Source organism: Nilaparvata lugens, chromosome X (genome assembly GCF_014356525.2).
Source record: "Nilaparvata lugens isolate BPH chromosome X, ASM1435652v1, whole genome shotgun sequence".
NCBI classification, from domain to species: Eukaryota; Metazoa; Arthropoda; class Insecta; order Hemiptera; family Delphacidae; genus Nilaparvata; species Nilaparvata lugens.
The window spans coordinates 84,634,034-84,659,143 of record NC_052518.1 but is presented as its reverse complement, the minus strand read 5'-3'; the positions used below and the strand labels follow the sequence as shown (position 1 = coordinate 84,659,143).

Below are 25,110 nucleotides of genomic sequence, written 5' to 3'. Positions count from 1 at the left end.
TACACTCAAATGTAGCTGTCTTTCTAAATCACTTTTTCCTGCTCTCACAAACCATAGAAAATCATCAAGGTCTACATAGTTTTTTCTGTAATTCGCTATTAAATCAACAAAACTCATGAGAATGTCACACATACAACATTGATAACGTGGAATTATGCTAGCTATGATATCCATGTCTCTGAAAGCAAATATAATAACAATATTAGTATAATTGCTACAGACAATTACTTTTTTTTAATCCTGCTTCTAGACCACACTGTTCTAATAAATTGTAAGAAAAATCTTCACCAGCTGATTTTAAAGTTTCATTTTCATTAATATGCTTTTGTATGATAGATACTTTCATAGCTAGAAAAGAACAGGGACATGTATCTGTTACATCAGGACAGTGTTTCCCTTCACGTTTTAACTTATCAAAATCTATTTTTGACATATAACAGAATCTTAAATGTCCAAACTTTCTTTCAGCCCTCCCATCTAAAAACAAAAGATAGTCCTTTAATGTAAGACCTGAATTTGCATAATCCTTTAAGCTATGAATAAGATTGTCCAATAACACTGTTAGACTACAACGGTGAGCTTCCAATTTGAAATTTGCAGTAGATGTCATAATCTGAAATAATATATGCACATTTCACCTTCAAATTAGTCTTTTTATATAATCTTAAAACTAGTCTTCTTCATAATATAATCCAGCATCTATACCACAAACTTTTATAAGTTTTCTTGCAAATTATTTTCCTACATGATGATATTCAAACATATCATCACTCAGATAATCTATTAACTTTTGCATTGCTGAAGATAATTTTGAGCATTCACATTGATTTCTCTTGCAATAACCCCAATGATCAAATTTCCTATTTACATTCAAATTCCAGATAAGCTCATTGAGAAGGAAATCATGTCCAACATATTTTTCCATCTCAGTAATAATAGTACTAAGAAGCTCTAATAGAATACTGTATTTGAAAATCATTGTCAGAATGTCTGACTGCATATCTGAAAAATACATAACTATTATTATTAATTCAAAATAAGATCTTTTTCATCAATCCAACTTGGTTCTATAAACCCAAACCATTTAACTAGAACTTTTCACCCCTTACGCCTCAACACCTTCTCAACTTAGTAAACATTTCTATCAGATTCATTTGTTCATAAAACCTTCCAATAATATTTTCACCAGACAGATCTTTCAATGACTATGTTGGCGGTATCGTAGCATGAACTCCGACTATTCCAAATAATTCTAAACTCCAATTCATTTCATAGGCTTTTTCGAAGAATTTTTTGTATTTAGAAATCCTCACTATATCACCTAACAAAAACTTAGGACGAATAGGTTTATTACTTCTACTCAAGTGTTTTCTATTCAATTCAGCAATGATTTGTTTCTCATGTTTCAATGTTACTTCAGCTGGTTTCATTTTAATAGTAGAATGGAATGAATTATTATATTGATCAACAATCTTGTCTAACCAAGATTCCCATTTATAATTACCAGTTGCAGTGAAATAGTGATATATACACATCTTTAAAGTTCTGTTGAAATTTTTTTGTGTAGTTGAGAAGTTGATATTGTGGTAATTATTCATATTGAATGAAAAAAGACTAAGAAATTGTCAAAAAACCACTGATTTATTGATAATTAGAAAGACCGGTTCCGGTTATTACACCATTGTCAATCTCTGATAAACCTCTGAGTTTATCAGAGATTGACAATGGTGTAATAACCGGAACCGGTCTTTCTAATTATCAATAAATCAGTGGTTTTTTGACAATTTCTTAGTCTTTTTTCATTCAATTCTGTTGAAATGTTCAATGAATGCTGCATGAGAATTCGTGTAGACACTATAGTGATGTATCTTAAAAATGTTGTAGTAGAGCCTTTACTTGAGAATTATAAAATTCCTACCCATTGTCTGTACAGAATAACTTGATGCTGAGATTTCTCTTAAATATTGGTCTTAAAGCATCACTTACTTTACGAGCTGCTTTTGTCTTTAGTGGAACAGCATAAGCAAACTTTGTAAATGCATTTATAACAGTTAAAATATATTTATAGTTCGAATTTATTTTAACAAAATCTCCCATTTCTATAAGGTCTGCCTGTAACATGTCATTAACCCCCTTTAAAACATAACTCCTCTCCATAAAGTTTTTACGGACAGATTTATGCAACACATTTGCCAACCGCTCACGTACATTGCTCATTTTATCCTGTTCTCTCTTTAACTAGCAGATGGATACTGAAGTTTCAATCATAGCCGCACTTATTCTATACACGTTTTAATTACAATCAATATGGTTGAGGTTATCCAGTCTGCTGCATTGGGATTTACTGTACCAACGCTTCTTCTGTATCATTTTCATCATTATCTTCTTCTGCTACATTCAATTCTTTTTCAAGTCTGATATGATGTTCAATCTGATTATGTCCCCAGGCTAGTGTATTGATATTATCGGGTAGAATAAAGCGTTTGTCATCAAGTGGGCAAATAGCTATTTTTGATATCCTGATTTCAAAAACATTGTGCAGATATGAACGTAATAAGTTGGATGATTCATAATGAATCTTCCTATTGAATAGACAATGCTTATATATTTCAAATTTTAAATTATTATCAATTATATAATGTGACACCCCTTTAGCTATATTCTTATTAGCGATTTCATTTGATTTATTAATATATAAGAAAGAATAAAGTTTCGGTCTTAAACCTGAGAATTTTGTTATTATTAGCGAACACATTTCATCCTTCATGACACCGAGTTTCCTGTAATTGGTCAAACTATAACATTTGTGGGTGGGAGGGTATCCACTCGTATCAAATAGATGTGCATTATTTTTCATATCCTCATAAAAATCATCTGTTTCTATGTGATAGAGAAAAGAATCTGTGTCAGACATGAGTATTTTCACCCTTTGGTAATCATACATTTGGAGAATCTTATTATAATGAAAGTCATACATAACTAGTTTGCTCAAATCTAGAACTGTAAACCTGCAATAAATTGGTGGGTTCAATACAATATCATACTTTTTCAACTCCACTCCAATCACATTTGCATTAAACATATTCCACCGCTTCACATTTGGACGTGATAATACTCTTTCTAATCGCTTCTCATCAGTAATCAATCTCATATTCAATCTATTTCTAACACGTTCAATTAGTTTTCCATAAATCGAGTTTGTAAGATTCTTGTACTGTGTTGATTCGAATGCATTTTTACTCTCCTGTCGATGTTTTGTGTTGAGGTTAATATATTCTTTCAACCAAGCAGATTGACTAAATGCGATAATATGATGAATTTTTGTTAATTCCATTCCCAGTGTCAAATATAGTTTCAAATTTCGCTAATGTAATACATAATTCTTTCTACAATCAAGTGTGGCTAAAAGCTTGGTTGACACTCTCTGTGTGCATTGATTGTTAGTTATTTGATATTTGGAGAATAGCTCTACAGGTGGTAAACCTTTTATTGGGGTGAGAGGGTAATCGTTGTGTTTATCGTGAAGATGAGAGGGATAATTTAGATCTACTTCTAGGACATAACCCGTTTGAGCATCATCTGGATTGTTGAATACATTGAAGGAAGATATTTCTGTCTCCGTCAACCACCTAAAGCCACCAAATGGTAGATATTTAGTCATACAAGCCCCGTACAAGCTGTTCACAGCTGTTCACAAGCTGTTGAGGTAGCAACGATAGGATGTAGGTTTTCCACTATCATATTCATTATTCATGTAGGGGTTATTGGCTTCCACATATCTGTTTGGAATCACAGATAAACCACCTCATATTGATGATTCAAAGAGAAGGTGCATACATGGATCAGTTAATAATTCTAATTTAACTTTAGTTTTATATAGCATAGCCTGAAATGAGTAATGAGCTAATGATAAAAATTGAGCTACATCAAGACCATAACTTTTATAGAAGATAGATCTTAAATCTTCAAATACATCTGATAAGCAGAGGATGTCTCTCAAAAGATAATTGTTATGATAATCACCAAAAGTTTTCATAGACAAACCCTCCAAACCTCTTGCATGTTTATAATCAACTTCATCTAAAGCTTTCTCAGTTAGACTGTTATAAAAATGTTCTATAGAAGGTAACCGGTTTTCATTGAATTTATGGGGTCCATCAATATAAGAATATGGATATACCACTTTTCTTAAAAATAGTTTCTGTTGTGACTGATCCTTGAAAATTGAACACAGTCGTTTAAATTTTGTTCTATAGTCATCACAATCAGCTAGATTCTTCACTAAAGTTTCTAATGAAGTATTTAAAAATTGTAAACTGTCTATGAATCTAATATGACCTAAACTGATTGTTAAAAATTTCTCACTGCTATTCGCAATGCATCTCAATTTATTGTTATTGAAAGCTAAAGCTTGTATTACAAAATGACTATCATACCCCCTGAAATTATGAAATACACAAGGAATAAAAGTGGGTTTCTTAGCATTGAGGTTACATGTTGCATGAGCAGCTTTTTCAAAACGTCCAGTAGCATGATTGTGATCCCTCACTTTAATATTGGTAAGTGTAAACGGTTTTTTACAAAATCTGCATATTTGTGCATTATCAAGCATAGATTGTTCTTCTTCTGTTAAGTCGAACATGGGTGTTTCTACAATTAAATCCTTGTAGAGTTCATCACCAATATTAGTAACATGTTTCAAGAATTTTTCAATAATATTTTCACCTACAAAGTTTGCTCTATACAAATATGGGCCCATACAAATCTCTCTATTTTCATTCAGAACAACAAAAGCATAGCTACAAGCAGTATGTCTGGCTTGTTTTTCAGTATAAGATCTGGATCTTCGTGACTCACCCTCACCTGAGCTATCTTCTTTTTCTTCTTCATCATCATCTCCTTCATCATTTATTGGTATTATAAAAGACTCAAAGTCTGCATTTAATATATACTCACAGTTTTCTGTAAATGTGTAGTTTGTAAACTCAAGAATGTTCTTCCCAGGCTTTGGAAGACTAACTTTCTGTTCACCGAATTTGCTACAAATTTCAATGTGTTTTTGTAAATTTAACTCGCCATCAATATTAGTTCTCTTATTTGATGTAAACCGGTGAAAACAGAAAGGACATATATGAACAGATTTTCTACCATTTGTTAAATGACATAAAAGACAGCTAAGTCCGTTTTTATTTTGACTTGTGTTTATAAGAACGTAATGCGAACGGTTTAGGTAACATTCTCTAAATAACAGAAGCAAATTTATATTATACTCTCTGTCTCTGTGTGTAGTCACTTGGTATGGGAAAAATTTCTTATGGGCGCTGTCATAGCCAATGACAGTAATGCTTATGTTTGGGTTTAATCCTTCAAATTTCAAAATATTGTGTGAAGAAATTGGAAATCTTATAGAATCAATTCTAAGTTCGCTTTTAAATTGTTTCAAATATTGAACATTCAAATTGTTACGTCTATAATGAAAATAAGCCAAGATGCTCCAACGAAAACAATATGAATCATTATTTTTAATGTTTATCAGAACTTTCTTGTTGACAAGTTCTGGCAGTGTTTCTATGTATGTCGAATCACCGCCATAAATGGGATTATATTTTATAAAATTAACATCTAAATTCAAAATATGATTCACCACCCAACCAGAACCATGAGAAACAAATCGCTCTAAACCAGTATTTAACTTACTAGATGCTAAGTTAAATTGATGTGTCAATTCATTGGTATTTTGATTTATATTAATAATATTATAAGATGCGCTATGAAATGTTGCAATTGTCTCCACATTCATAGTCTGTTCTAGACCATCCAATGTCGGTGGTAGAGGTGCTATTTTCATCAGATGGACTTTTACAGCAATAAACCAACGTATGTTACCATCAAAAATGACTGAATCATTGATTAAAATGTTGAATATTGTTTCTTTCAAAGTTGTTAAAATCAATTGTAAATCCAACTGGGTTTCATTGAATGAGAATCTATATCTCACAACATTTCCATTAATAGCTGTAGTTTTTTCTAATGTGTATTCCTTAATAATTTTATAATACTGTACACATATACCTTACACACTCTAATACTGTATAATAGAAAAGCAATATAAGAAATCCTGCAGCTCTGGGTTCGACCTCCCCAGATTCTCACAATACTGTGTTGAAAATGTAAAGTCGAATTAAATGGTCGAATTTCGAGTTCAAAGAATTCAATCTCATCTGAAGTATATGAACTCTCAGATCTTAACACTAGAGTTAGATAATTAGGAGAGAATTTGATAGTTTGTGTCTCCAATAATGCTGAATTCAAACAATATAATTCATGATGCGTTGCCCTGATACACTTATTATCTACCATTTTACATGTGCTCTAATACTGTATAATAGGAAAGGAGAGTTATAGCTCAATTGTGGAACCGTTTTGTGACTCATTCATGTGGAAGAGGAGATGAATAATAATTTTAAATAGTTGAAGATAGTCTGGCAATGTGGGCAGGGGTGATATGTTCATGACGTTGAAGAGAGTAGACGAAACGTAGACAATAATTTTGGCAACTCTGTAGTTTATCATTCAGAGTGACTTGCATATCGTTGAGAACATAATTACAATACATTAAATGTGGGAAGATAAGAGATTGAACCAATAACAATTAAATGTTTCTGGGGAGGATGTCGTGCATTTTCTTCAATGAATGCATCACTGAAAATACCTGTTTACATATTTTGTTTATTTGTTCTGACCAGTCAAGAGTATTATTCATAATAATTCCTAAATAATTTTTAACTGAGCTACAGTAAGGATTGTCATTACCATCTACACTAATTTTGTGAATCGATTCTAGGTCAATATTGTTTATAAGATGATAATACCCAATTATAATAGGTTGTATTTTGATGGGATTAAGCTTAATGCCATTTTTCTTTGTCCATTTAAATATCGAATTGATATCTTGATTCATAATTCCAACTGTTTCATCTTTTTTTCTTATGGGACCGCTCAAATAAATTTGAAGGTCATCTGCATAAAGTATGGAAGCTGGAGAACTTGATAATGGGAGAAAGGTCATTAGCATACAAAGTGAATAGGAGAGGGCCTAAAATTGAACCTTGTGGTACTCCATGCATAACATTTTTCCAATTTGACTTGTCACCGACAGATACACATTGTTTCCTACCTAAGAGATAGGATTTGAACCAGATTAGGGAGTTGTGACTAAAACCAAGAATAGCTTACTTATTTAAAAGAACTTTATGATCAACAGTATCAAATGCTTTAGAAAAATCAAATAGGGTGAGGATGGTGCATTTTCTTTGGTCCATAGCTGATCTTATATCATCAGTGACACAAAGCAGAGCTGTCTCAGTTAAATGGAATTTCCTAAAGCCTGATTGGAAGTTATGAAGCTTTCTATTGTTGTTTAGAAAATCTAAAAATTGAGCATGAATGAGTCTCTCTAGCACTTTGGACAATGCAGGTAGAATGCTGATTGGTCTGAAATCCTCAACTTTATTGGGTGATGCAACTTTATTTAGAGGGCGAACCAGTGCAAACTTCCAGTTCTCAGGGAAATTGCCTTCTTCAAGTGACTTGTTGAAAATGTATGTAATGGTTGGTAAAACATCTAAAAACATCTTCTTGATAAATTTAATAGGAATTTTGTCTACACCCATAGCATTACTAAGAATACGTTGAATTGCTTTGAAAGTGTCTTCTTCTGAGATTGGATGGAAATGGAATTGATCAATAAGTGGTATATCTAAGTTTGAAACATGCTCTTCAAGATCATTGATATGATTACCAATTACAACTTCGTCGCGTTGGTTGGAATGTGAAACGAAATGATCATTTATATTGTCCAATGGTAAATCAATTTGGGGATTCGATTTCTGTTTGCCAAGCCCGAATTCTTTTATACCCTGCCAGAGTGATTTAGAGTCTATTGTCTATTGTTTGTCATGAACGAATTCAAGTACCTAATCTTTGAGTTCCGTAACTCCTGTTTGACTCTATTTCTAAGGCTCCTACACTCTATCAAACTGTCCAAGTCGAATGTCTTTTTAAATGTTCTATGTGCTTTGTCTCTACGCCCCATCATCTTAAGTATGTCTTCAGTCGGTACTCGTCGTTCTCTATTATCCTCCTTGTCACATAAGGTGCATGTTTGTCATACAAAGTCAAAGTCCAATATTCTCGAAAGTCTTGACCATGTCATCAACTGAGGGTAATGCTTCAATTCGATGCCATGGAGTCTGAGCCACATCATTCAGAAAGGCAGCTTCTTCAAAGTTTTTGAAGTCTCTTCAAGTGATAATTTTCTGTGATAACGTGATAAAGTTGCGGAGATTGAAAAGGATAGCGCTATCTGTTTTATTGAATGATAGACAAGGATAGCAACACCAATGTTAATCGAATACTGCCATTATAATGTAGACCTCACTATTGATACACTTTTTTAGTTGTGAATCATTACATTCTATACTCTGTCCAAATAGTTGGCAGGACTGGACTGCCCAGTTTGTATGCTGTATTTATCTGTTTACTCCGTATTTATCTAGAATTTTAATTATAATACTAAAACATTTATAGAATTGGTGATTTCAGACTTCAGACATTTGTTATAGTGGTTAGAAGTGAATTGAAGCAGTAATTTACCTGATTGTTTAAACCTTATTGTCAAAAAGTGTTTCGGAGGATTTGGCTATTTGTGTAGTAAGCAGGTTAGTTTTGCAAGTGCAATTTGTTGAGAAATTGAGAATAGTTTTTACAAGTATATTACTGTATTGCAGTTGTTGTCAGCTTGAGACTCACTAACTAACCGTCTTGTGATTAGATAACATGGTATTTCGGACTGTGTTCTCTGCGACTCAATGATCAGCTGCTTAAAATCAAAATTTTTATTTGTTATCGAACATATTTCATACAAATAGAGTTGCTATCCATGTATCAGCATTTGGAAACAATATAACATTCAAATAATATATCTAATATATATCAAATAATATATTATTTGATGTATATTATATATATGATATATATATAAATATATATAGCACATACCAGAAAACACTTTAAAGTTTTCAATATAAATTAAAACAGGAGATACGATATAAATAGATTGAAACACTTAAAAACTTACATTAGAAATGACTGCAGTTTTGAATCCAACGGTTGTGTCTGTTTCCCCCATTTCTAATGTAAGTTTTTAAGTGTTTTCAATCTATTTATATCGTGTCTCCTGTTTTAATTTATATATATATATATATATATATATATATATATATATATATATATATAATATATATATATATATGACAATATCACTCAACAAGATACAATGAAGGAAACTTAATAACAATAATCAACCGAAACAATATAGTGAATAATTAATCAGAAAACCAGTAAGGAATGAATGACTAGGAGAATTATGCATGAGTAGAAAAATTAAACATTAAACTTCGGCTAATGATGATTTATTCTGACCAGCAACCAAACTCTACAACGCACACGTTCATAAAAAATATATCAATTTATAATTACAAAATATAGTGGCAGAGAACTCATTCAGACAAAACATACCAATTTCATTGGAGATTTTCACCATTATCGTATCTATATTTAAGATTATATTTTAACAAATTATCTGTATTTGATCTTGATACGAGTTCATGGATCTTATAAATAGAACATTTTTCACATAAATATAAACATTATGAATCTTTTCTACTGAGAAATTTGACAACAATATCATTATTTTATCTTGATTCTGAACTACATTTTGATATTAAATAATGAGTCCACGTCTAGAACTCTCATAAACCGGGCAAGATAAGAAAATATGCTCAAGATCTTCTATTGCGTTTGTATTGCAACTGTACCGAACAGTTAACTAGATAACTCTTCCCTTGCAGAAAAAAAAACAATCATTCTTTTCGATGATAGCCTTAGCTGTGCTACACATCTTATTTTTTCTATACCGATTCTCATACTCAACTCATCTCCTAATGAGAAATCGGGGTTTATAATTTTGTAAAAAGAATGAGCTTCAGATTCCAGGGATCTATTTATATCCGTAAGCCTAAGGCCTACCATACACGTTTCGATCGGTCTTAAGGCCCGGACTGTTCAGTCCGGTCTTAGGGCCGGGCCTCAATGGCGGTCTCCCCATTCACGTACCGGTCGGCCTTGCGGCCGTTGCGTATCCAGTCACGCGGTAGCAACAATTCACACTGAATTATTGTATTGTGTATTAAGTCTAACGTTTTCGAATTAAGTCTATGATGCTATAAAAATATTGCTAGATAAAATAATTATGATGATTATGATCTTGAATATTCATCATATTATATGTTATCATACAGACAGATTTTTGAAACATGTTGTACAATTTTTGAAACAATTTGGTACACAATACATACATACCATGCAGACGCTCTCCTAACTTTAAAATTCCTTGGAGACCAAAATACGACCTTCCGACTACTTTTGAAAATTGAAAAATTAATTTCAAATGAACTCTGTGAAACTTTCTCGCTTTCACCACCCACTTATCTTTCGAAAAAAAAAGTTTCCAGCATGACGAAAATTTAATGTTTTCTCATTTCTGCTCGAAATGTATCGACGTTGACGAACATTATAATCATTAATTGAAAAATTATCATGGGTTGGATAAAAATCATCCAGACACCAATGGAAAGGAGACATTCTCTCCATTAATTTGATATAAAATTATTACGCATTACGACGCCCCATGATTCTGAGAGAAGTGATATTCAAAAGAAAAACAAATCTCCGCGATGTTCTCAATTCTATCATAAAAATTAAATTTCCTTTTAATCTTCCAACCCTGAAACTTTTTCTAGCACTACTAGGATATCGGGGTTGATATTCTACATCCAATTATGACGTTGAATTGGAAATTTGTAAATTTAGCAACAATTAGCTACACATCAATTGGCAACCTTGTAATTTTCTCGGATGTCTCAACTTATTTTACACAGACTATAACACCTGATTTTATATAAAAGAATCAATATTGAGTTTTTCAAATCACTACTATTTCTCTATCTCCTTAGACAGGTATTACATAGTAATATTTCTATTGTCATAGTTGATCATATTATCATTATTACCGTATTTGAACAGAGAGGAAAATACAAAATCTAATTTTTATCTCATTTCATGTGATCAACTACAACTATTATGATATGAAAATAGGAATATGATAATCATTTATTATATTATTATACCAGCCTCATCAGATAATTTATTCAGCCGAATGTGATGCCACACTCCAAAAACACCACCAAACTCTACACTCCACTATTACACACACACACACTGACCCTACTGCTTGGGGGATTGTTGATTCCCCAACTATTCAACTCACTCTGAAGCAAAACTGGGGGATGATCAGTGCAGTATGCGTTACCTGAAAAAACGGGTTTTTATTGTGACTATTAACTTTCTCCTACTCACACTGAGGCACAACTAGAGATGAAAAATGAATATCGACTTTCTCAAAAAATCGATTTTTATTTTTTTATTTATTCATTCACAATATCACATCGGAAACAACTGGTAATGACCCAAATATGTTTCCTTAACACAACAATAAGTACAGTATACAGTTCAATCAAAACAAAAAAAGATACTACGACTAACGTTTGAGAAGAAAAAAAAATACTAAGAAACTACTCTTATGTTACGATGCAAATCAAAAATCGATTTTTCAACAAATCGTTTTTTAGAATAATTTTGCTATCCATAACACGTGCAAAACGTGTTGACTGAGGATAGATAATAGGGCGGAGGGGGAAGAGCGGGTGTTTTGGCCTTAAGATGAAACCAGGTTTCCCCATTTACGTTCAGTTCCGTCTCAAGAGCAATTAAAATTAATCCGTCTTGAGGCCGGGCCTCACTGGATTCCAGTGCGGCCGAAATCCGGCCTTGAGACCTCTTTTCGTCTTGAGGCGACACCATACACGTTTCGATCGGCCCTAAGACCGGGACTGAACAGTCCGGGCCTCAAGACCGATCGAAACGTGTATGGTAGGCCTAAGTCTATCCCTGAATAAATTTGAAAGGATTTTTATCTCTGCTCCATTAATATTCTGAAACTCTCTATTATAGTGTTCCCATATTTCCGGACACATATTTCTTAATTGTGAAATCCAATTATTGTTTCTATTTGGTACACCAAGGAGGAACTTTTCTCGAAGAATAGAAAACATTATTGCGGGGTACCTATGAGCTGGCATTCTCTGTATTGTTAATAGCCATTGTAGAGCTCGCCGAAAAACTGTATGCTTGAAGCTGTTTGTTGCCGTCTCCAGCCTCAGCATCCAACCTGGCGTACTTGCATGTAACCTCAAAACACGCTTTAAGAATTGATTTTGAATCCTCTCCAAACTATCGCAGTATCCCAGGGACCATGTTTCCGAGCCATAAAGGATTACTGGGGAGACTATCGACTCAAAAAGTTTAATTTTTGAGGACCAGGAGTCTTTTACCAATATATTGATAAGAGCATCGGTCGCACACGTAGCCGTTTTTAGTAGCCTATGCGAAGCCTACCTGAATGTTCCTCTACAAGAAACCCAGACTCCCAAGTAGCAGTAGCCGCTGTCTATTGGCAGCCTACATCCTTTATAGTAGAATTTATAATTGTTTGTTGTACCGGCCCCTACTGAAGAATACTACTCTTGTCTTTGCTGTGTTGACCTTGAGTTCAGCTTTCTGACAGTAATCCTCTAAGCATGTTATTTTATTTCTGAGGTCAACAGCACTGTCAGCAACAATGACTATATCGTCCGCATAAGCCAGCCATAATCATAACGTCATTATTCTTATCTACTTCTAATCCATGTAGCACTCTTTTCCGAAAATATGTCTCAATATCGGATAGGAACAAGGTAAAGAGCAAAGGTGATAATTGATCCCCCTCCAAAACGCCCCTCTCCACCTTCACACTGGTTTCCTCTTCTCCGTTATCGAGAATTATGGTTGCCTGGCCATAAATTGAGCTCATTATTCTAATCAGTTTTGTACTTATGCCTAAAGTTCCCAATTTGTACCATAGTTTTGTATGATTGATGGATCCAAATGCGGACTCAAAATCCACGAAAAGTGCAAGAAAGGCTTCCGTTTACAGTCTAGAAATAGATGTGTGATAGCACTTAGGGTGAATAAATGATCTCTACAACCCCTGTTACATCTAAACCCTGCTTGATGTTCTGGTAGGAGATTACAGCTTTCCACCCACTCCAACAGCCGATGACCTATTGCTGAAGTAAACATTTTCATTATAGTATTAATTAAAGCAATACATCTATAATTTTTGAGGTTCTTTTACATCTCCCTTCTTAAACAATTGAAATATCATAATTTTAGCCCACTCTACAGGAGTTTTCTCTTCTCTAATAATTCTGTTGAAAAGCCCCTTCAAATAATATATCCCTTTGTCTGGTAAAGCCTTATAGAATTCATTTAGAATACCATCCTCGCCCGCTGCTTTATTACTTTTAAGATTATTAATTACTGCAATAATCTCTTCTCTACTGAAATCTACGTCCAAAAAAGGATGTCTTGCGTCCGAAAAATTGAATTCCACAAATTCTCCTTCTAATTTATATTTTTCACGGAAGTGATTGACCCATATCTCTGTCTCTATATTATTACACCTTGGTTTCCTTATCTTGAAATGTTTCACAGATAACCAAAATTCCTTACTCGACCTAACGTTAGATAATCTATCTCTCCATTCATTCTGATAAGCTACCTTCTTCTGTCGAATGAATTCTTTGTACTTTTTCTTCTCTGAAATGAAATTATTCAATATAGTTTCGTTGAAGTTCTCCTTTTCAGCTCTCTGTATGTTTTTCTCAGCTTCCTCTTCAACTCTCTACATTCCCTATCATACCACGGCTGATTGGTGCTGCTTAAAACCTGTTTTCTTTATCATACCTGATTGATGGGCGCAATTCTTTACTGTTGATTTCAAAGTTTTGTCGAGTATATTGCAGTTAAATTCTAAATCAAGGGGGAGAAATTCTTCTATTAAATTAAAGTAGGTACTGTATTTTCCAATCTCCTATCCATTTTAGTTTAGTTTTGAATGTTCTTTCTGGCTCTATTATCCTATTTATAGTGGTTGCTTTTTCAATTTCTATCATTATCGCCATGTAACCAAGTAACCTCTGCTTGTGGACCAATCAACGATTGAGACGGTTTAAAGTCTGCAGGCGGTTTTTAGTTTGAATTGCTGTGCTTTCCACTTGATACTGTTTTTTAGGAAGGTTCTGATACAGTGTTATTCTTCAATCAATAAATAATGTGAGAATATCTGATAACATGAACTCGGCAATAAAGCAGTGCAAAACAGCCAAAGGTATTCCGGCTATATTGTACAGGGGTATTAAATTTGGGAAGGATTCATACACGGGTAAAGGGGATGTTACGTGGAAATGTCTAAAAAAGAACTGTACTGTTTTAATGAAAACGAATTCAGATACTTGTGTGATTGGAAGTGTAACGGGTCAACATGCGCATGAAGTTGTGTCATATACAGAAAATAACGCTGCTCTCAGCTTGGAGCAAGAGAATGAACATTTAAAAGCGCGTATGAAGGTATTGGAGGAACAGTGGAACGCCGCAATTGATCGCTCTATGGATCTCGATATTCGCCTCATAGAATTATCATCTTGTGAGTCGCGATTGAATGATAAAATGGAAAATACTGAAAAGCTCACACATGTAAATCCACTAGTAGATCGTGTGAGCCAGTTCCTTAGAACAGAACTCCTTTCGGATGCGGACATTGATTGTTATTGTAGTTTTTTAATTGATTCGTTTCCTGGAAATTATGTGGTCATGCCAGCAATAACGGCAATGATTATCAATGATGAGGAAGCTGATTTATCTTTTATAAGTAATAGTGTTAAAGAAAATAATTTTTCCAAGGTACCTTGGAAAGTGACCATTTTTGCACTGATTGCAGGCCGCAAAGAATCACTTTTCCGCTCTAGTGCGCAAAGTATTACTTTGCGTACTCTTAATACTTTGCATATTATCTTGCAGCCATCCCAATCAGCTGTTGACATTGTTGGCATGTATTTTGAATGCGAATTTGTTCTGTCTATATTTTTTCTGATTTTCAAATAAATAGAAATGAGAACTCATTATATTATACATCTTGAATATTATTAATTAATTATTCATCATATCAAATAATATTTTTTTCATTCATAAATTAATTGAAAAATTATTTAGAAATTAAGATTTACTCAAAATTATTCAAAGTTTCAAAATAATTGAATAAATTTAATTTTTAATTTGAATAAATTATCGATTATTAATTTTCAATTGGATTATCAAGTTTAAAATGAATTTAAGTTGTTATTAATAACAAAATTATACAGACAAACATTTGATGGATTTCAGCCATCATTTCACCCATAATAAACCACTTTTCATATTCAATGGTAACTGTAGGAAAAATTAAATGTGAAATACGTGCGCGAAGTTCCTCTGCTGCACTCAAGAAGCCATTCTGTCGCCTACGGCTCGGGCGTAAACGTTTCTTTCGGTGCAGCAAACTGTCACTTTGCGCACTAGTTGCACAAATAACTATTACTGCTTTTGTAGTAAATGACGGTCGGCAGGCAGAAGCAATTGACGGATGGTGCGGTTCTCATTGGAGTAATGTTATTTATGATTCTTTTAATTGTAAATTTTATATAATGGACTCGATGAGCAGATGTAATGAGAAAATCTCCATGTCTCTGATAAGAAGAGTTGGCTCAATCTTAAACTACAATTATCAATGTCCTTCCATGTCCTCAACAGACTAATAATTACGATTGCGGAGTTTCTGCTATGTATTTTCTAGAGGAAGTATTTAAATATAGGAAAATGAATAGTAGTTTAACCTGTCTGGAAAATGGCCTCTCTCTTAATGTAAACTTTGATGCTACTGTATATAGGTGGAAAATTCTATGTAAAGTTTGTAGTTTTTTAAAACCCAAGTCTTGTGACTCGATGATTTCCAATGATTCCCAATGCAGTAAAAACTCAATGTCATATCCTAGCTCTAAAAAGACAATAATTTCCAAGAATAGAGATACTTCTCTTGGAGATACATCCACAAAGGAAGCTAGCACTAAGCCAGTTGGAAAGGTTGTTAGATTATTTGGTGATAGTCATGGTCGTGATTTGGTGAATGGTTTGAATGGAGCCGTAACGGAAAATTCAACTAGTGGTTTTATCATGCCAGGTGCTAAATTTGAACCAATTGTAAATAATATTAAGAGTGGTACTAGTAATCTTACCAATAGTGACCATGTGGCTATTGTAGGAGGAGCAAATAATGTACACTGCAATGAGGCCGCTAATTTTTTAAAAAGTACTTTCCCTTCTTCAGGTGTTGAGTTTCACTAATGTATTAATGTCAACAATACCTATAAGATACGATCTACCTGAATGGTCTTGTGTAAACGAAGAGATAAGGAAAACTAATAGTAAAATTAAAAGGTATTGTGGAAGAATGCATAATATTCAGGTGGTAGATCTTACTGACCTTAAGAGGGAAATTTTACCAGGCATGGGCTACACCTGAATTGGAGAGGTAAGAAGAGGATGACGGAAAAAATTATTGCATTGATAAGATAAATGAAGAAGTTATTGGTCTTGAATATGACCTCAACTCCCCGGAAAACTAGTGGTTGGTCCTGTTGATATAAGTATCAACAGAAAAACCTTGGAAGTTAATAGAAAACAGGACCGTAGCTCTAATTTTCCACCTGCTGAACATACAACTTCTTCTGAACCCACTCATAGTAGTAATTTGAAGTATTTTCACTGGAATGTGCAATGTCTTAGGAATAAGTTGGATTCAATTGAGTACTATTCACATTCTAATAGGATTGATATTGCATGCTTGGTTGAAACCTGGCTCGAAATTGATGAGGTAGAGTTGTATAAAATTAAAAATTACTCAGTTGCGAGTTCATATTGTAGATCTCTCAGGAGACATGGTGGTTTAATTATTTATGTTGAAAACAAAATTACATTTAAATCACTTGAGGTTATTAACAGTATGTCTCTGGAAATGGTTATTGAAGTATCAGCGGTGTTGCTAAACGAGTATAATACTATAGTGGTATCGCTATAATATAGACCTAATACAAATAATACACGGCAATGTTTTATGATCTTCATGGAAAGGTTGGCTTGCATTCTTGAATATTTGAGTAAACACAATACTAAAATAGTTTTCTGTGGAGATCTTAATGTTGATTTCAAAAAAAGAGGTGACATTGTTTCTGAATTGAAAAATATTTTTTATCTTATGGATTAGGTTATTGTTTTGAGGGTATTACTAGGCCTGGGAAAAATTATGACACGTGCATAGATAACATTTTTACCAATGTAGAAAATCATTTTTTGTCTTGTGAAATAGTAAAAACTCCTGTTTCTGATCACTGGGCTCTTCTTCTAGCAGTCAAATGTGAAAATGAAGGTAAAACTAAGAGAAAAACAAATGCAGCAACAGTTGAACGTTTAGTGCGAAGCATGAATATCAAAAACATTTTTATGCTTATGAGTGTCTACTGAGTGCTGTAGATTGGTATAAAATTCATCTGAATAATTCATTGGACATGAAGGTTGATTACTTTCTCGAATTTTTTTTAAATGTAATAAATAAAGCTTTTCCGCATAAAGAGTTAGGGATAATACCACTTTGCCGAAACAAAATAGAGTATACAATCCCAAGTTGAATTGCTTGAAGGATAAATTTGACTGGCTTTATGATATATACCCAAGAACAGGTTCATCTCATGCTAAAGCGCTGCTTGAAATATAAGAAATCGTTTAAAAAACTGCTTGAAGAAACTAGGCGCAAAAAGAATGACAACTTCATAGAATCATAAGAGTAAAGCGATATTGAGTATTATAAATAGTGAATGTAATAAAGAGGGCCAAATCAAAGTATCTGATAGCAAATTAGATCCATTTGAATTCAATAATTTCTTTGTTGATAAGATCAATGAAATTGTGAAAAATGTGTCTCAAAAAGTGAGGAGCCAGAACTCTACCAACTATTTGTGTAGTAGCTTAAAACCATCTTGTTCATTTAAGTTTAGTTTAGTTAGTAAGGGTGAAGTTGAAAGCGCTATCAATACCATGAAAGCAGGTAGATGTGAGGATGTTTATGGAATAAACACCTTGGTTGTGAAACTAGGAATGAATTATTTGAGTGATGTTTTGACTCATATTATAAACAGTTGAGCTCCAACTTTCCAGATGCACTTAAGCGTATAAAAGTGATTCCCATATTAAAAAAATGATGCAAATCTGAGTGCAATAGTTTCAGACCTATTTCACTTGTTCCTATCATTTCCAAGGTGTTCGAAAAAGTATTAAATAAACAAATAGTTCAGTATTTTGATGTCAATCATCTTTTTAGTGACTGCCAATATGGCTATAGAGCAGGACTGGGAACTGTTAAAGCAACTGTTTCTCTCTTTAATTTTCTTATTGAGTCATTGGAGAAGAAAAATTCAACTGAAATAAGACTATTTGACCTCTCAAGGGCTTTCGACACGGTATCCCATGAAATTCTTTTGAACAAACTGGAGTATTATGGTTTTGTGAAGTCTGCAAGCAATCTCATACATTCTTATTTGAGCAATAGGTTGCAAAAGGTAGCTTTCAATGGTAATGAGTCTAGTTACTTGCCTGTTTTCTATGGTGTGCCACAAGGCTCTATTTTAGGCCCAGTTCTGTTTATTATTTATGTAAATGACATGCCAAAAGTAATTGGACCTTCAGCTAAAGGATACCTGTTTGCTGATGATCTTGCGATATGTGTTAGCACAAAGACCCTTTCAACTAACGACAGACCAATAAATGAGATGACTCTTATGGCTGAGAACTGGTGTAATGCGAACCTGTTGTGTCTAAATTCAGATAAAATTCAAAGCTCAGTGTTTTGTATAGCAATAGTTTACATGATGGTAGCCAAAGCATGGTTAATTTTCTTTGATTTATCATAGACTCAAAATTGAAGTGGAACAGTCATATTGATAAAATGGCGAATAAGATGAGTACGGTAAAGGACTTTTTATGCTGAGAAAGTTGAGAACAATTGTGAACTTACAGGTCTTAAGAACTGTATATTTTTCACATTAATTTGCACAGCCATCTGTCCTATGGTACTTTAATTTGGGGCTCTCAGAAATATAGTTGTACATTATTCAGGTTGCAGAAGAAAGCTGTAAGATTGATTTGTGGTCTTCCTTACAGAGGTCACTGTAGAGAGAGTTTCAAATCCATTTGTATTATGACACTTCCCTCATTATATATTTATCAATGTTAAGTTTATGTTAAGGAAAACCATAGCTCATATGTTCAATAGGGTGTGTGTCATAAATATAATACCAGGGGGAAGAGCAATCTTGCTATAAATTTCTGCAATTACTCTAGGTCACAAAAAACATTTTACTACATAGCTATTAAGCTTTTCAATGCTTTACCTGAGAGGATGTAAAGTTTGCCATTGAATGTATTTTCAAAAATTATCAAAAGATTCCTATTAAAGAATGCGTTCTATACATTAGAAGAGTATTATGAAAGTGTGTGTTCTATGAATATTTTCCATGACAATTCATCATAAATGTACTGTAGTTACCTCCTGTAATGTGTTTAATGTATTGAGACTGTTATTGATTGCTATTTAGATTTTCTTATTAGTTAATAGTGAGACTATATTGCTTGTATGTTTAATATTTTTTGTTGATTGTATCCTTCATTGTGTAATGCCCTTGATGTCCTCAAGGGTTTCTGCAAATAAACAAATTTTGAATTTTGAATTTTGAATACGCATCAGCTCTGAAGGATTAGGCCTACCATCCTACTTCTCACACACACAAGCGCGATCTCTTTTCGTGTGTGTGAGTAAAGGGACGGTCTGTCTACCTGTATACTACGTAGTATACATAGTATATCAATGACGCAGGTAGACCGGGGTGTGTGCCTGCGCGTGGGGGAGCGATGGTCGGCTTTATCTTTCAGGGCTCATGAAAGTTTGGACAGACTATAGATTGATCCATATATTACTTTTTGGTATTTGAAGCTCCTATTTATGGCAACTGATTATGTTGTTTGTCCTTACTATATTGTATTTTGTATTGTCTTTCCTCATCTATTCATGTTGACTGTGAATTTTGTAATCTATTTGTTGTTTCACTGATTTTCGGTTTTTGTATTAGATATGTTAAATATTCATCACAGCTTTCATTATTATTTTTCATAATATTTCTTTGTGAAATTGGTAACTTTGTCTATGTACAGTTGAAAGATTATTTAATAAAAATGAATAAATAATTTCAATAAAGACAGTACAGTACTTCCATACTCACATTTTATTGTTTCAATGAGGTATTTCCATAAGTTATGTTATGCTTTTAGAATAATTATGATATTATTTTTGTGTGTAAAGATGGCGCAAGCTGATAACTCATATTTTTTTTCAAATTGAATTTTTTGTATGGATCGATCCAGGAAAATGCTATCTTCAAGCAGATCATTTAATCACACTATTCCTATATTTACAAATAAGTGACCTCCACCCAGTATCCAAAAATACATGTATTTTATCTCTCTGAACTCAAGAATTGGAAAACATTTTCAATCTATCTACTACAATAGATTTACATTATTTAAGATTCATAATAATGATGCTAAAGTTTTACAAATATCATTCTATCAGACTTCATTGAATGAATAATTATAGCTTCGAATTGTGTATGAAAAGTACCCTATTCTAAAGATAGCAGAAACTTCACAATATTCATCTCCTGAAATATTCTGAATCAGAATGTTAATTATGCTTGTATCATCCACACACAGATTCAAAAACAAGGTTTATTCTGCATGTTACCAAATCAAAACAAGGAGCACCTTCATCAAAGCCTTGGACTCGACATGGATGTTTTGATAACTGCTGTATCCTTTATTTGGATAGTTTATGAACATGTGTTTCCCATGTTTATCTTCTATCCGACTAAATGCTATAGCAACAGACTTCGATGCTTTGAAGTGAATTCAACGTAACTCAACATCCTCAGCATAGGAGACAAACAGATCTCTCTAATCCTGAAAGCATTGTTGGTTAGCTGGTATTATCGAGTGTTAATCAATGAGTTATAATTCCATTGATTATCTCCGATTAACACAAGACTACAACATGAAGCTACTTGAACACGGTGGATCTTGCTTCATCCGGAACCATCCTCATCAACTTTATATCCATGTGTCTCTCTCAATGTTATTCATAATACTTACAATAATAATAATTACAATATTATAATATTATAAACTCATGTTATTTTAATTTCCCACTGCATACTGCTGTTTATTACTGAAAGTTGATTACCCTGATCTACTTTCAGCCTACTTCATTTTAATAATCAATGATATGATTTTATTTACTAATATAATTTTTTTCACTTTATTAATTTTCTGTTTTTTTCTTGAATCTTTATATCGATTGAAAATTTTACAATTTTTTCATTTATAAATAAATCTTTAGTTGAATTAATGAAATTAACGTTTTGCTAGTTTTGGTTTTACGTTTTTTGGCTAGTGGGAAGTATATTTTTAATATTCTTTCCGAAGAATGGAGGACATTGACATGTCCAAAGCTCCGCCAATTTATGTAGATGCATAACAATATTATCTATAGTTATTCCAAATTGCTTTTATCATAGCATATAAAGTTCAATAATTATTTTCTCAGTCTACATTATGTAATTTCATCTATAATTTTGCTATATTGTAAGCTATTGTATATAAGTGTATAATGCCAGTATATATTGTAATCTACATAAATAAAGTACTCAATCAATCAATGGCTTTGATCATCTGTTTTTCACTCAGAAGACTGTTGAAACTCATTTCTCTGTTCCAAATATGTATTATTTTTGTTGCACCTTAATCAAATGACTCATTGAAATTTTACACAAAGAAAGTTGCTAGGACACCAGAAATTCTCCAAATGCGAGGGACTTGTAATCTGATGGAGTCTGTAAATTGGTCCAGAGTTAATCAGTAACCCATTCTATGATACCAGTGACAAGAAATATAGTAATATTAATTATGCTTATCCTTTATCTATGATGATACTTAATTGATAAAGAGTTTGCAGATTAATAACTCTCTCTTTAAAGCTTGAAAAACAAAGCTGTGGAATACTCATTTCTGAAGCTTGCCTGATACATAACAATCCATTTTACTTTCGTATTCTTTTGCATTACTTCTACATTCATTTTCACAACAATTCTTCAGCATTTCAAGTTTTAAACCATTTAGCAAAAGAGGAGACAAAATAGACTTCTCTATCGTTTTTTTGAGATCACCTTTCTCAGTGTAGGAAAAATTACTTTCCCAGTTTTCCAGCTTCCTTGGAAGGTTTTATCAGTATATTCGTATTTCGAACCAGAAGAGTATAGCATGTAATTTAATACTCTCTAACCAGAGAGTTATATTCTATGAACAAAGAGTGAATATCAACTATTCTAAAATTCCATTAACTCTCTGGAAACAGATAGTATAGAAAATATAATATAATTATTTACTCTCTCAACGAACCAAGGATGTCTAGGCTGTTGAGTAAGCTCTATATACACTATTGCGTACAATTCGGGTAGGCCAAAACTACATAACAGATTATGGCTCTCACATTATTTGAATTCATTGCATAGCCCATTTGTTCTAAAATCTAAAATCTTTGGTATACTTCATTATAACATGAAGTATGCAAAACAACTCAAATCACATCATTCTAATGAACTACAGTAAATGTAACTGTTTATTTATTTATTCCATTGACAATCACACATCATAATAATTATAATAGAATAATATGATTGGGAGGAGACACCAAGCACAGCCCAAAACTGTCTTCTCCCAAAACACTGGAGGAAATTTTTATTGAAAAAAATTAATTGTTGATATTTATAATTTTTCAAGTTTATCTTTTAGTCTTATAACAGATTTTACCAAATCAAAATCAGTATTTGTTCATGAAACTTTTATTTGCCTACGGAAGAATACTTTTGGCGCTTATGGTAATGTTCACACCATCACATGTTTGCAGCCTGTAAAAGTGTGGGGTTTTTCGCAGGCTGAGAACGTGTGAAGAGCCTTAAGCATTCTTCTGTAGTCATCAAATCATTACGCATGAACCAAACCCCTCCTTTACTAGTTGTGATGTGAAGCCTCATTTTTGTATTAATTTGTGCTTTGTTTGCTTTTTTCCAGAGGCACATTTCACAATGGTGGCAGTGGCAGTGTCCTGCTCAAAGGTGACGGACATCAAGAAGGAGGTTACTACATGGCGTCGCTTAACTTACTTCTCAAAGACTTTAATAGTTTTTCCATGTTTTATGAGTTATCTTACTTGAAACTTAATGTAATGAAAATAGTTCATACTTTAGAACTGGTAGTTTTGAATTAATTTCGCCTCAGTGAATAGATTTCGAGAATTATCATATTTGTGAAAATCAAATAAAAATATTGATGCATGAGTCAATTATTCATGATTAATCCTCTCAAAAATTATTTTTTGTCTCCTTTAAATCATGATTTGTGAGGTTTGATTCATATTAGAGGAAAACTACTGAATACATATTCCTTCAGATTTTAATTTTCTACAGAACTACATGATCTATAATACCAGTCAACAATAAGGTATCCTATTTCTATTCATATGACATTGAAAAATTGAGTTTTTAGCATATTTTGGACATTATATCTATAATCATTGAACCCTTTGCGATTGGAAGGCCACTAAAGAGGTCGATAGCACTAGCTCGGGAAGATTTTCGTGTACTTCGTCCCTGAGTTTGGATTGTCCACTATAGTGTCCGGGGATACTGTCATATTCAGCTCAGAAAAATTGTTGTATGCTTTGTCCTCATATCTGAGAGACCCCACTATAATGTATATAATAATGTATTTAAATAGTAAGACAATTATAGTGGTTCTATATCAAGATTAGTCTATATTTCTAGGAGTTGACTGCATTGATTATTTCTTAACATGTGTTATAAAACGTTAGTTCTCAGTCTATTCAACTACTACAAGTTTAGCAAATTGTAGTTATACTATGAGTTCTAACAAATTTAACATGTAATACCTGTGAGGTTAAACCGGCGATTTGGAAATCACTCTGTTTCAAAAAATATCATTGAGAATCACTTCAGATATTCAATTGTTCAAATAAATAAAAGTGAAAAAATGTTGTACCTCCACATTTATTAACTTTCCAATAATTTTTATCATTAGGTCTATCGCATTCTCATTATTTTGTTGATTAACTGATGAAAATAAACTTTTGTGTATTTTAACTTTCAAACTAAATTAACACAATATTCATCAAAGGTTATTTTTGGCTTTTTTGCCATATTATGTGAAGTGACTCACAATATTGCACTAGGAAAAACAGGCTTCGAATTGGTGAAGCAAAACGAGTTTAAGAGTGTCGAGTAAACTCACAATACGACATGACCGTTATAGTGGCCCAACTGACCTCATGAACAAAGCATTCAAAACTTCCCGAGCTGACAGGAACAGCACCCTCGGCCACTCTAGTGACCCCTTCGACCAAAGAGAAAAACCTTAAAACACTATTCCGACCGCAAAGCGCAAAGTTGAAAACAGAACTAACTTCTCAGCTCATTTCACACGAAGATCGATTATTCAAGCAAGTCCCCTCATAGACGACTAAGGGCGCCACATGATTATACAATTGAAAATTTGAGCAAAAATGTGCAATGCTCCGCCATCATTATCTCGGTGACATAGCATTAAGCACCCATGAGTGGTTTTTATTTTTTTTTTATTTTGATGTAACGTGAGGTGTTACGAAGTTTTCTGGTATATTTCGGAAACACTCTTTGGAGATATTAGGAGCAGAGTATTAATTCATCTCAATTATGATGATTTATTTTTTAATAATGGAGGATTATACTTCCTTGACAAATGAAATAATAGAATAGAATAGAATAATGCTTTATTTTCAAATCAATCGTAACAAAGTATTGTATA

General features: G+C 33.0%; 1 protein-coding gene across 1 annotated transcript in view; it reads left to right on the top strand.

The window, feature by feature from the left end:
* LOC120354494 overlaps positions 1–23,603 on the top strand; it is a 148,200-nt gene extending 124,597 nt beyond the window's left edge. Inside the window, exon 2 of the mRNA XM_039441780.1 lies at positions 23,323–23,603. The gene's annotated coding sequence lies outside the window, so the exon portion shown is untranslated. The remainder of the gene's footprint in view (positions 1–23,322) is intronic.
* The last annotated feature ends 1,507 nt before the right edge of the window (positions 23,604–25,110 follow it).